The sequence below is a fragment of the Rutidosis leptorrhynchoides genome, chromosome 2 (assembly GCF_046630445.1).
Source record: "Rutidosis leptorrhynchoides isolate AG116_Rl617_1_P2 chromosome 2, CSIRO_AGI_Rlap_v1, whole genome shotgun sequence".
Taxonomy (NCBI): Eukaryota; Viridiplantae; Streptophyta; class Magnoliopsida; order Asterales; family Asteraceae; genus Rutidosis; species Rutidosis leptorrhynchoides.
Window position 1 is genome coordinate 411938596 of NC_092334.1, and position 12985 is coordinate 411951580.

The 12985-nt window shown below is 31.2% G+C and overlaps 2 long non-coding RNA genes across 3 annotated transcripts; both read right to left on the reverse strand.

The window, feature by feature from the left end:
* Window positions 1-2153: 2153 nt before the first annotated feature.
* On the reverse strand, window positions 2154-4384 carry LOC139892301 (uncharacterized). Of its 2 annotated transcripts, none has more exons than XR_011774027.1 (5): window positions 4224-4384; window positions 3562-3701; window positions 3375-3484; window positions 2945-3028; window positions 2154-2299 (listed from the first exon to the last, which is right to left on the reverse strand). It is a non-coding gene; the product is annotated as an uncharacterized lncRNA (long non-coding RNA). The 2 variants fall into 2 exon arrangements; XR_011774028.1 differs by lacking the exon at window positions 2154-2299 and adding an exon at window positions 2491-2502.
* A 1990-nt stretch (window positions 4385-6374) lies between these two features.
* LOC139892302 (uncharacterized) lies at window positions 6375-8457 on the reverse strand. The gene is made up of 3 exons (XR_011774029.1): window positions 8158-8457; window positions 7289-7343; window positions 6375-6999 (listed from the first exon to the last, which is right to left on the reverse strand). It is a non-coding gene; the product is annotated as an uncharacterized lncRNA (long non-coding RNA).
* Window positions 8458-12985: the final 4528 nt, after the last annotated feature.

Sequence of the window (12985 nt, forward strand, 5' to 3'; positions counted from 1 at the left end):
ATCCGTTTGTTAAACTAAACTTTGTACCTTTCAAATGAACGCGACATAATTTTGGTCAAACGAGTCTCATATAGGGACTACGACCACGCAACGGGACCTAAGTTAACGACGCCGTCAATAACGGTTTTGGTCGGGTCGTTACATCATAATCCTATTGCAGCGAATCATAAACAAATTTATGAACTTCCGCCATTGATGATCCATATGTGATAATTTCAGATTGATTTTAATGTTGAACCGTAACGAATTGAACCTTAACATCGTCTTCATCACGTCGGCTTAAGCAACGGAGTAACTTTGTAGTCGTTTGGTGTAAGCGGCGTAACCCTAATGATATAATGTTTCGTTTTTATACGAAATTGATAGGGTATTGTGCAGAAAAATTCAAGGAATTCAGTGGTGGTATTGGCGATTAAAAGAACGGCGGCTACCGACCATCGTCGCCGGAGTAATTGGTTGTAGGGGTTTTTTTTTACAGAGAAAGAGAAAGAGGAAAGGTGCACGAGTTGAAAAGGCATATGGTTTCATTGGTCCAGATGTATTTTTATCATAATAAAAGGACAAAAATTTTTAAAACAGTAAAATTCCACGTGGCATAAAGGCTCTGAATGAAAGGACAGTCTGACACATAGAATTTAAAATTCACGATTTGTAAAATGTAGAGAAGATTACAATTTATTAGATTCAAATTTTTTTTTTTTTTATATTTATCACTTAATATGTTATCATACATCTAATGACTGTTATTGGGTTTAGAGATTATTATTATACATTTGATGAATCCTTTTGTTAGAGATTATCATATCATATGAATAATAAATTTATATTAATTTAGATGTTACTTATTTTTAAATGCTTCAAAGTGAATGTATCCATGATGATAAACATTAGTAATTATAAGTGATTTTTTCTTTAATTTATCACTTAATATGTTATTATACATCTGATGTGTGGTTTCACGTTATTATCATACATATGATTGAATGTTAATGAGTTGAAACTTTTTTTGTTCAAAGATTATCATATGAACAATATTTTATATTAGTTATTAATTTCTTTTTATTTTTTTTCCTAAATTATTAATATTAACAATGATAAACATTAATTATTTGTGATTTTTTTATATTTATGATTTAATATGTTATCATGCATATAATGAATGTTAACGAGATTTATTATTATTATTATTATTATTATTATTATTATTATTATTATTATTATTATTATTATTATTATTATTATTATTATTATTATTATTATACATCTGATGAGTGTTCTATGTTATCATACATCTAATAAATGTGAACATGCTTAAAGATTATTATCATACATTTTGATGAATGTTAACGTTATGGGGTGTTGATTGTTACTAAATTTACATAAAGTTACTATTTTCATCAAATGAATATTAACGTTCTGGGTGTTCTATGCTATCATACATCTAACGAATGTTAACATGCTTAGAGATTATTATCATACATCTGGTAAATGTTAACGTTATAAGGTGTTGATTGTTACTAAAATTACATAAAGTTACTGTTCATCAAATGAATATTAACATTCTGGGTGTTCTATGTTATCATAGATCTAATGAATGGTAACATTCTTAGAGATTATTATCATACATTTGATGAATGTTAACGTTATGGGGTGTTGATCGTTACTAAATTTATATAAAGTTACTATTCATCAAATGAATATTAACGTTCTGGGTGTTCTATGTTATCATGCATCTAATGAATGTTAACGTGCTTAGAGATTATTATCATACATTTGATGAATGTTAACGTTATGGGTTGTTACTAAAATTACATAAAATTGTATCATAGTAAATTTCGTAATATTCCTAATTTTGGCCATGCTGGACGCCATAAGCATTGTTTTCCTTGAACCGAGACCCACCAAGATCTTCACTTGAGTTTATATTAGCAGCTATTGAAGTTGGGTTCAGATTATAACCTGCTACTGGAGACATGCCATAGGAACCCTAGGACTCCAATGTGACCCAATTTACGAGTATTACTTCCAAGCTTGTATTGTGCAAGTTGTGGAGATGGATAACTACCTTGAGGTTGTTGGGATACGCATCGTTGCTCAAAAATTGATAAATGGCAGGAGGTGGTATGTATAATAGATAAAAATATGATGCATCTAGGATGTAATGCAGAGGGTATTGTAATAATTGCATCCCGGTTGGTTTCCTGAACACATAGCGTTTGATGCGTCACTGCTATGGAGCTTCCACCTGCTTGTGTGGCTAATGTTGTTTGAAAACTGACTGCATTACAGAGTTCCCAACCTGTGGTTCACATTTAAATTATTATAACTAAACAAAATGTTCGTATAAAAAAAAAATGTGCTCTATGTGTAACATATAAGCCTTAAATGAGAACCTCCTGAGAAGATTGATAAATAAAAAGTAAAATGAAAAAAAAAAAAAAAAAAATTGTACCAGCACAGGCCAAAAAAGGTTTTTTACAAACCTAACACATTCAGCACGTCCTGAAGGAATCAATTTGAAACTAACAAGAGGTGAGTATATTACCATGAATCATTTTAATTTGCACATGCTAAGGATTTTAAAAAGATAGCAATACAATATAGCAAAGTGTGTTTTAATGACAATAAGATTAGCACTATCTATAGAGAGGTTAAAGCAGCCCAAATAGTCCCCAGCAAGTGAATCTGCCCTGCACTAGAGTACAATCACACCCTTTTGATATGTTTCAAAAAATTTATGATAAGTATTTAAACATACATCAACAAATTTATAATTTAGGAGGTTTTTTGAATACACTTAGAGTGAATTTTCAATGGGTTGACCTTGTTTTCATTTTTGCAAACTTTATCAATTTGAACAGCAACCTACACCAACCCATTTTATCAATTGGGTGAAAATCGTCATCCCTGATACTAATGTAACGATAAAGAAAATTTTGTTCACCTGGTGAATTTGGTTAAGACATGGTCAATGTAGGACTTGGTGGTGCATCTCTTGGAAATGTGCTTGGAGGTGATGCCACAGGTGCTGATTAGCAAAATTATATAAACAAGTTAGGAACAAAAAAAATTGTTATCAAGAAATAACTACTTGAAACCTCTTTCAACATCTACACCTCATTGTGTTCTTTCATATTTTAAATTTAAATTTAATTCTTCAACTTATTTATATGTTAGCATCACTGAATGTGAAGAAGATAAATATATTAATTAAGAAATTCGTATTCAGAGTGGAATGTGTAGTTAACATTCATCGAACACATTTAATTTATACACCAGTTTCACTAATTATCAAACTTGGAAGACGAACAAAAAAAGATGAACAAGGTAACAAGTACAAACTTTAAACAAAAAAATCAGTGATTAAATTATACCTGAATGTTTCTAAATAATCATCAACTCATTAGTTCCATAATTCGTCATGCTTCTTCGGATTTGTATCCGTCACCGTTAGGTTTGTCACAAAGAGATCATCACCAACAATCTGCTCCAGAAAAATGGATGAACAAGTTATGTAACTAGTTAGAAACTTTAAATACAAAATCAATTGCTAATTTATACCTGAATGTTGCCGAACAATCAGCGATTCATCAATCTCTCTTAGTTATAGCACGTCAGATTTCTTCATCTATGCTTAGTTCTCCCCCAAATTTCTTCTGTTGCATTTCGATTAGTTTGATCTTGAAGATTCGTAAATGATCCTGAGTTCAAGCAGGATTCAGTCGTGTCGTTTACATTTGAAACAATTCAATCATTTGATTTCATCCTTAATCTACAATATGCATTCATTCGAACGATTTTCGTGTAGTAGTTTATCAATTATTGGGAGATTCATATGTAATTTCGGTGTGATTTTGGAAGGAAATGCTTAATGATCGTTGAAAAATTCTACGCCTTATATAAATTTAGGTTGTTACAAATGACTGCTCTTTTGAAATTAACATGATAGATTTATAAGCCTTGTGGCTGTGTAGTCTGAATTCCCATACATATAAAGAATATTGATTTGGATATGTAAGTACAAAAATTTTAATAATATTCATATTAATCTCACTAATATCCATACAAAATTAAAATATGAACTGAACCTAAATAACCTAATCCAAAAATTCACAGTGAAACAAACACGAAAGTACAGAAAACTGAATCGTCAAGCAATCTAAATAAACAAGATTATAGTATAGTATCAATCAATATATCATAAATTTTAAGAAGGGTGGTACCTGGAGTAAACAAAGTCGATGAATGAACGATGATTGCGTATTGTTTGTCAATTTTTTTGAAAGATGAATCTTCATTGGTCTTTTCAGTTGAAACTTTAACAACGTGTGATGAATCTCAAAGAACGATGAATATTCAGCATCTAAACGATGATTTTGAAGATGTTTGCGGACTATTGCGGTTCAATTTTGGATTAGAAACCCTAATTGTTTTGAAGAACAGCAACCCTAATTGTACTGAAGAAGTGAAAATAGCGAACAGATGCTTATTTTTTCTTTTCCATTAAATGTTTTATCTGATGATTTACCAAATGACTGATTTTCCCCTCCGTGTTCTTTTTAAAGTTGATGAGATGAGATCTATGGCTAGCATCTGCTATCTTTTGCTCCTTGATCTCTCCCATATATATATATTATACTAGATACTAGATTTATGAGCCCGTGCGATGCACGGGTACTCATCCGTAAAAAAATTATTGAATTTAAAAATTGTATACGAATTAACGATACTTCAACGCAGTCATTTGTTGTTGAATTGCTAAAGTATATTATAAACACATTCATACTGATACGCTGATAAAACCAATTCTTGAACACACTAATTGTGACCTTAACCCAATTAATGCATTTAACATATTGACATATACCAAAATCTTGAACTTGCATATGATATTCAAGTTCACTAATCCATTGAGATGTCTAATAACCATATGAATCTGATCATCTGCACACTATTCAAGCCTTGCATTTGACCAACCAATCTTACCAAATGTAATGTCATCAAAAACTTCCAATAACCTATCATAAAACCATGAACATCAAAATTGTACCAGAAATTTATTCTTAAAACTAATATAATATATTTGATTTCTACCATCACATTAGTACAATAGGAACACTTTACATACTTTGATAGTTCAATTTCAATTTATTCAATTTCAATTCAATATAATATGAACCACTAATTTAGTCTTAAAGTAAAACACATAAGATCATACCAACGAAAGATTTATCTTCTTCACTAAATTTATAAATACATACCATTTTATTGGCCATCTTATCCCAAAGAACTTGGTCCCACACACAGGTTTGAACACAAAATTTAAATTTTAAAAAGTATCTTTGAATTCAAATTCAAATAATATTTTCAAAGAAGTACTAATTCAATTCGTCCTCCATAATATTTTCAAGGAAGTACTAATTCAATTCGTCCTCAGTAATAGCAGGGTCAAGATTGTGTCATAGCCAAGACCCAGTATGTTAAACTGCAGAGGTACCATCATTTTCACACACACACACAAAAAAAAAAAAAAAAAACTTCTAGGACCCCCCCATTTGAACACCCATATTAAGTTTATGATCAATAAAAATAAAGAAGTAGATATTAGTCACATTCATGTATAACACAAAGCTCCAAAAGAAAGAAACCAAAATATTTTCAATTTTTGACGAATTTTTGTGACTAAGTGCTGCCAATTACGATAATGCATGCTGAACCCAGATCATAAGTTGTACTACGTTTATTGACTTTATTATCTCTGCCAATTTAATCAACATCATCACAAACCCAATCAATAAAAAATAATTAGGACAAAATTTCAACCTTCAACCAAACTACTACTATGTTAGACCAAAAAGACATGTATTCATCAAATACTCTAACCAACATGCATTAACTATAGTTGTTGCAAACTTCACAACAAAGCTCACTATTGCGAAACTAACTAATCATAGTGTTCACAACAGCGAATGGATCGATATTGCCATATCTAAGTACATATACACTAAACAAAATCTAATATTAACATAAGATATTACTAACACTAAATACACATGTTTTTTATGATTGTTTTAAGAGCTCGTGCGTTGCACAACTATAAAAAATAGTTTTAGTATTCGTTACTATTTGTACACCATTGTTTGTTGTTGATACCAGTTTAATAACGAAGCACTTTAGTAGTATATGTTTATAAGTTCTAAAAAACTAATCTAAATACTCAGTCCTCCATAGACGTGATTTAGCAGCAGATGATAAGGATATGAAGTTTGAACTGGTCTTGTATATCAAAGGAAATAAGCAATCAAACAAACATATTGTGCTTGCAACTTTGCAAGTAGACAGTTGAAGTGTAAATAATTTCATATATTAATCTCTTACACGACTCAAATATTAGGATTCATATAGTGAGTTACGGTGCAGAAAAGGCGAAGACCCTTGACCAAAAGAAATGTTCAGAGATGCATAACTGTTGACCTGTCCTTTCAAGTTCTCCGTCATCTCTTGCAAATTGTTCATACTCCAATAAAATTTCTCCACATTTTTCTATACTTACTCCCACTTCCACTCGAATGGTCACTTCTATCCCTCAGCTGCATTAAATACAAAACAAATATCAGACCTCACATAATGAAGTTTAATGTTTTAAACGTAACTCGACATACTGTGAAATACAATATTTACCGTGATCTGATTATTTGACCCAACTTGATATGGTTAAACACGAAACTTTCCAATATAACTAATGTGTTTAGAGGCTGGTTTCAGTCTGGTTTAAGTGAGAAATTATGAATATGGGAGGATTAGCAGGGCCTAATTACAGATTAATATCCAAGTTGGGTAGGCTTTACCTACAAAAAGACACCGGGTTGGGACTGAACTAACACGCAATCCTTCCTCATTCCAATTGTAGTTTTCTAGCCTGGTAAGCCTTCTGTGTTTTTTCCTCTTTTATAGATGCCCAAAAGTTGTATTCCTGGCATTCTCTTTCCCTATTTGCCTCTGAAACATATATAATCAGTTATGTTAAGAAAATGCACTTTACTCAATTACTCAACAACATGGCATTACTCGGAAGCCATTCTAATGCATTGATAACAAACTTGAAGCTAAAGTTAAATAACACCATAAACAAAAAGTGTATAGTAAATGCAAGTAACAAACAAACAACCGCTAAAAAAAGCTCTAAAATTTACGATAACAACCATAACGACTATAAAGGATCGCATACTACAAAAAACCATAAATAAAATAAAATAAATAAAAACAAAAGAAGCAAAAAAAAAATTACCTTGCAACGATGAAAGCTGATAGAAGCAAAAACTACGACAACTTAAACAAACAACCTGCAAACAAAAAAGAAAACCGTTCAAACCGATTGGCCAAATAAGTTACGAAAGCAGCTACAATTGAAGACGTTAATAGCAACACAAAAACGCATCTACCAAAAAAGACGATCAACGATAACATGCAAAACCATGCCACTGGTATAAAGAAGTTTGTTCAACAATGCCACTTGTAGCTATATGACCAAAACAAAAAGGTACACGCTTCATAGATTAAGTAATACTCATTAACCAATATATGACATTCACAAATGAAATCATACCACTGCCAAAAGATAGTTGTTCAACCATATTAGCAGCAGCTGCAATACAAATAAAAACTGTAACAAAATCAACTACATAAAGCCAACATAACAATCAACTAATAACTATCAAGACACCATAACATATCACCAAGTGCAACATAAAAAAATAAACATTCTACACTCTATGCTAAAAAATTATATTATATAATCTATTTATCAAAAATCTGACGAAACAGCATTACAAGTAACCAATTTGAGAATAAGACATAGGATCACGAGTTTTACGATGCGATATAGATCGTCGCATTAAATTATGTCTAGAAGGCATAGATGATAGAACCCCTACGCAAATTAGTAGCAGCAACACCAACAGTATTATTATAAGCTTTTATTAGATTTGTATTTCGTATTTGTGTTGTATTATTATAGCCTCCTAATAAAAGTAAAACCAAAATACATCCAACAACAGTAAAAAAAATTATATCAGATTCAATCAAAATATTGCAAAATAAATTAGGGTAACAACAAATATAAAAAAAATTAACAAAAAAGAGGCATAAAGCGAAAACCTTGCACTTAAAAGATAAGTAGAATCGGATAGGCCACCTGAAAATAACGATGAAGACAAACATTGGAGAAGAAAGAAAAGTGACTTTCCCCTTTTATAAAACCGAATGTCTCACGAAATGTAACGCCTTTTTCTTCGTTATTAAAATGACTTCGTATCGCGACACATGTTTGAAGGGGTTGCCATTGTTTGCGACTCTACGGCTTCAATGTGGTTCGGCTGATATGCCTAAATGGCACTTTAGCAAAGCAATATCCAGAAGTAACTTTCACAAAAAAAACATGACCCAAAAGTCATTTTCATCGCCTGCATATTCAACTCACATTGATTACATATTTACCTCTATTTTTAATTAGAACATTTAAGTAGGATATAACCAACAATGTCATCAAAATTGTAACTTTTTCAGATCATAAGCAAACTCTATGGTACCTGAATACTGATGAAGATATGGAGCTCCAATAGAAACACTAAATTTGACACTTTTACTCATTATCAAAGATTATGAACTTAGGAACAATCAGATTTAACCAATTTGACTTGTTTCTTTTCAAGTTAAATTATAAAGGTTGACCAAATGAAAAAAAAAAAAGCAAACTGACACATAATTATACAAATGGATCAATAGTAAAAAGGAATAACATACTACGTATATAATCGGAGAAAAATAACAGTCGTATAATTGATCAATTACCACTACATATACAAATTGATCAATACCACTACATATACAAATCGAACAGGAAGGCCACCCGTTAACAGTTGTATAATTGATCAATTACCACTACATATACAAATCAATAAGTTGTTATTAGGTCATAAATCAAACATCAAACAATTAAAACCCTACCAATAATACGGTCTACGTTTTAAAATTAAAATATATAAGTTATAAAACAACAAATTCATAAATGAAACTGAAGAAAAATTTCTTACTTGATCGATTCAACAGGTTGATTGTAGCCCTAACAATTTATTTTAGCCGCAACAAACGAAGAACCATGAATTGATCGTGGAAAATTTGTAAGGGTGTGTTCAGCAGGTCGTTGCGAATTTAATGGTGGGTGGGGCGGCGCTTCATTTACCGGAAAACGGCACCATCGATCGCCAAATCTGGTTGGGGGAAAGGGTTTTTTTTTGTTAATTAGCAGAAAAAAGTCGAGTAATGGGTTTAACTAGATTCGAAAGCCTGAGCTTTGCTGCGGTTATCAATGTTTTTGTCATAAAGTTTTTGCAATAACGTGTGTGTTTTGACAAAACATTTGTTGTACGCATTTATCGTTGATTATTTACTCATTTATCCCCACTATAAATTTATAGACATTTATTTTTATTATGTTTTTGAGAGCAAAATATATGAAAAATGAAAGGATTTATACTCCGTAATATTGTAGTATTTTTTTGATTAAAAAAAGTTGGAAGATGCAACGGCCAACTGGACTTCGTATTTGGTAGCCACATGATTTGGTCAACAATTACTTTACTACTTTGTCTTACCCCTTTACTCTCGATTAATCGAATAGGTGGTTTCGGTCGTGAGATAAAAAATTAGTTTTCTAACCCGATATCATATTTCGTTGCGGGATGATTTTGATCGGTTAACGATAAGTTAATTATACGTAAAAGGAAAACGGTTACCGGTAATATTAACATACTCTAAAGTTTATATAGAGTATAATATAAGAATTTAATTTAATTGATGTTCGAAATATAAATCTTTACAATTTTATGTAGGTTCAATGTTTTGTGTAACACATATTGAAGCTAAAAAAAAGAATTTAAAGTGGTAATGTTTATAACTTAGAGGTTCAGTTTGTCATTTTCATCGTAAATGGGGGTGTAAATAAAAAAAATAAAGTAAAGTGGGTTGATTTCATCCACATATCCATCCTACCCTATCTTTAGTACTCCGTATTCTCTCCTTTAACAGCTTATTATCCTCTCCACCGATCTTCCCCAATTTTCCATTCTCATTTTCACTACCATTATAATATCTTACACTAAAATAATAAATAAAAAAATCAAGAAAAATTATATCGTTGGTTGCGGTTGACTCGGTGGTTTCCAGTAGTTCCGACCACCTGAACTCGATTTAGTTTTTGGGTTTTTCTAACACCCCACTCTCAATAGAGTTAATACTATATGTATGGTTAGTTGTACCGTGTGCATATTTAGTTGTAATATATATGTGAATAGCTAGTTGTACTCAAGAATGCAGGTAAGAAAAAAATTATTATTTTTGATTTTTTTTACAATAGTAAGGTGTTGGTCGACGGTGAAGGTCGACGGCGGCGTCTGCTGTTGTGATCGTAACTGTTGCCGGAAGTAGCTTTCCACCGCCACTCTCGTGGTGTGTTGGGCTATTGTAGTTGTTCTCCTACAGGAGGTCCAGCGCTTGACATTTATCAGAGCCACGGTCGTGAAAAACTCGACTCAAAAACTTGACTTTTTAGGTATGTGTTTTTTCTAACCACTACCAAACCGTCCTATGTTCAGATTTGTTTATTGATCGGTTGATTTTTAGATTTGTTTTTGTTCCTTTAATATATATGTTTATCGTTTTTCCCCCCCTTAAATCAGACAATTGGGTGAACTCGTGAGGTATTTGATATGCTGGGTGTCTTTTAAGTTTTCAGGTATGTTTATATATTTCATCAAACACTAAATTGCCCTTTGTTCCGGAAGTTTGTCTCATGTGTGGATCTGGATGTTTTTTCTTTAGATCAGATTTGATGGTGGTTAAAAGTTGTGGACGGTGACGGTCGTAGCCGGCCGTGAAATCGGCGGTGGTAGGTGGCAGTGCATGGTGGTGTAAAGTGGCTGATGGTGGCGGTTGCAGGTGGTTGGTGGACATGGAATACTGGTGTAGATGGAAAAGAGACCCAAAAATTAATAAGTTCATTGTTTTTTTTTCTTTTTTTTTTGAATGTATGTAATAAAATCCGAAGATTAAATAAATTATCTCCAAAAAAAAAACTACTGTAGCTACAGTGCGCTACAGTATAATTTGGGACACGCGTCAGATGTAGGGAATTATGAAATTTTTTAATTCAAAATTCTGACAAAAAGGTATTTTGTGAGGTTGAATAAGGAGGCGACACGTGGCGGATTTATGTATGATATATATATATATATATATATATATATATATATATATATATATATAATAATAATAATAATAATATTTCGACAAACAAGAAAACAAAACATATTGGGTGCGTACCAACTGGCCATGCGATCGCATGGCATTATGCCTTCAGACCCATGCGATCGCATGTGGTCTGAATTCAGCAAAAGTGTATAAAGCTCGATCAGTTTGGCCGATTTTCTCACACTCTATTCTCTTATTTCTATTCTGTTCTCTAAAATATATATATATATATATATATTATTAAGATTAATAATATTATTAATCTTATTATTATTATCAGTAGTATTAATGTTATTTTTATTAGTATTATACATAAAATACTATGACGAGGTCATGTCCAAATGATTTCAAACCGAGTTTTCGAATGAGTCAAAGCTAAGGAAACTATGGGTTATAGCTATGGAGGTTATGGGTAATGTTTGTGGGTATTGTTCGCAAGTCAAACCTAGTGTTTATCATCTCCGTTGCGTCTACGTACTTTCCTACAATATTGAATCACAATATTGATACATGAGCATTCATATCTTATCTTTTATATATTAATAAAACGACTCTCATTTTTCCATTCTATATTTCTCATTTTTCCATTCTATACTTTTCCTTATTAAATGCCCAACAATACAATTAAACTTAATAATTAAACTTTAATCGATAAAGGTTAAGCGTTAAGAATTATAAAATACGATAATTAACTTTGTACAAGTTAATAAAAATAATAAGTTAATAAACTTTTGTGAGTAAATATATAACTAAAAAGACTTGTGTAATTAAAATGAATAAACTTGGATAATTAAGGGTTATTAAGCTAAATTAAAGTGCAAGGTCTAAAGTGAAAAATCATAAACCCTAACCCTAATAAACCCTATCCGATTTTTAGAGGGTAAAATTACCCTCATACCCTCCAAATTTTCAGCCAAATCAACAACCCCTAACCCCTTTTCCAAGCCTACTTGTTCCCTGAGTAATTTCTTATAAAACCCTAATTCTAGAATAATCCTAACACTCCTATAAATAGGGACCTAGGCTAAACCATTCCATGTACCAAATCACAATCAAATCTCACTCTCAAATCTCTTTCTCTCCCTCTCTAAATTTTGGCCAAAAACCGAAATCCACCACCACCCATCGAAATCCTTGAGGGTTTCCAGGTAATCTTCAAGTGTTCTTCGTGTTCTTCAAGAATCTTCAAGGTGTTCTTCAAGATATTCAAGGCTTTGATCTTCCATCTTCATCAAGTTCTTCTTTTCTTTGTTAGTCTTCTTGGATCTTCAAAGGTATAACATAAAACCCTAAACTATTTCCTTAATTCTTTGATCTTTGTTTTAATCTATATTCATATAAATTCATAAACATATAAACATAAGAACAAACCTAAATCTATACATGTAAAAAAAATATAAATATACACATGTGCGTGTATGTGTCAACTAGAAAAAGAAAAAGAAGGAAGGAAACTTTGATTTTTAAAACCCTAGATACACTTAGGAAACTTGTTTGTGTTTAATTAAGGAAACAAAATAAACTTATATATACATACATATAAATCGACATATATATATATATATATATATATATATATATATATATATATATATATATATATATATATATATACTTGTAAAAAATAAATTTTTGTACACATATATATATTAAACCCTAATCATTACCTAATCATTAC